Source organism: Miscanthus floridulus, chromosome 4, assembly GCF_019320115.1.
Source record: "Miscanthus floridulus cultivar M001 chromosome 4, ASM1932011v1, whole genome shotgun sequence".
NCBI classification, from domain to species: domain Eukaryota; kingdom Viridiplantae; phylum Streptophyta; class Magnoliopsida; order Poales; family Poaceae; genus Miscanthus; species Miscanthus floridulus.
The window spans coordinates 46767226-46768885 of NC_089583.1; positions in this window are offsets into that span (position 1 = coordinate 46767226).

Here is a 1660-nt window from a genome sequence, read left to right on the forward strand (position 1 = left end):
GTGAGCCCCAGTCTTCATGGTCTTGGAGGGGTCGTCGAGGCTAAGGCCAACCTGCTTGGTTTCCTTGGACTTGGTGGAAGTGTGAGGAGGCTCTAGCGATGGGATCTCTAGGTGATCGGTGGGCACTGTCTTGGCATCCGTGACCATGCTAGCCATCTAGATGGAGAGGTCGGTGGCTTCGGTGAGGGCGAGACTTTCTATCTCGCAGGCATAGGCGATGGAGAGGTTGGGCCGCAGGGCCAGGACTCCTACAGGCGAAGGCATCTTTAGCACCAGATAGGCATAATGCGGCATGGCCATGAACTTGGCCAGTGCTGGCCAACCAAGTATGGCGTGGTAGGCGGTGTTGAAGTCGGCGACGTAGAAGTTGATGTGCTCGACATGGTAGTTGCTAGCCATGCCGAGCTGTACTAGGAGGGTGATCTCTCCAAGTGGTTTGGATGCCCTGCTAGGTACCACACCCTAGAAGGAGTCAGTGGGTGTGAGATCTCCTATCCCGAGGCCTAGCTCCTTTAGGGCTCCAGTGAAGAGGAGGTTTAGAGCACTCCCGCTGTCAATGAGCACTTTTCTGAAAAGCACTTTCTAGACGGTTGCATCGAGGACGAGGGGGAAACACCCTTTGTAAGGGATATCCGCCCACTGATCGGCCCTGCTAAAGGTGATGGGGACCTCAAACTAGGGGCGATAGCTGGGGTTGGTGATGGCGTCTTCCGTATTGATGGCGAGCACCCGATGGGTGGTGAGCTTCCATTCTCTTCTGCTTTCGACGGAGGTGAGGCCCCCAAAGATGGTGGCAACCACCTTGTCATGATCCTGGAAGGCATTGTTGTTGTCCCCAGGTGGTTGGCGGCCTTCGACTCTATTGTTGTTGTCATCATTTGGCTTTTTGGCCTGGAACTCCTTAGGCAAGCCAAGGTAGTCCTTCATCTTATGCTTGGCATTTTTGTGGAGGGGGCACGGGCCATCGAGGATATTCTTGTACTGCTTGTCATAGTTGCGCATGGCATGAGGTTCATCAATGGCGGCGACGATGTGGTCTAGTCGACGGCGGTGATATTGACCAGACTTAGATCCTTCTGGTCGATCACGACCGTTGTCCCAATGGTGACTGCGGTTGTCGTAGCGGTAGTCACTATGGCGCCAGTTGTCGGGGTGATCATCGCTATGGTGAGTTGAGCGATGAGTGTCGGCATCCTCATTGAAGTGCACTTTAGCTTCTTCGGCGTCGGCGTACTGGTTGGTGGTCGTAATCATCTTGCCAATCCCCATGGGCGGCTTGTGGTTGAACTTGGAGCAGAGATCGTGGTGATGGAGTCCTTGAATGAAGGCGGTGATAACCTTAGCTTCCATGATGTTGGGAATTGAATTCCTCATCTCAGAAAAGCATCTAATGTAGCTACAAAGGAGCTTGGATGGCTTCTGGTAGATGCGGTTCAGATCATGCTTGGTGCCCGGCTGAGTGCACATAGACATGTAGTTGTCGGTGAAGACCTTATTCAGCTCTTCCCAAGATCTAATGGAGTCCAAGGCAAGGCTTGTGAACTAGTTCATTGCGGTTGGCGTGAGCATGATGGGAAGATAGTTCGCCATGACACTAGTATCTCATCCGATAGCGTGAATAGTAGTGGCGTTAGCTTGTAGCCACTATGTGGGGTTCATC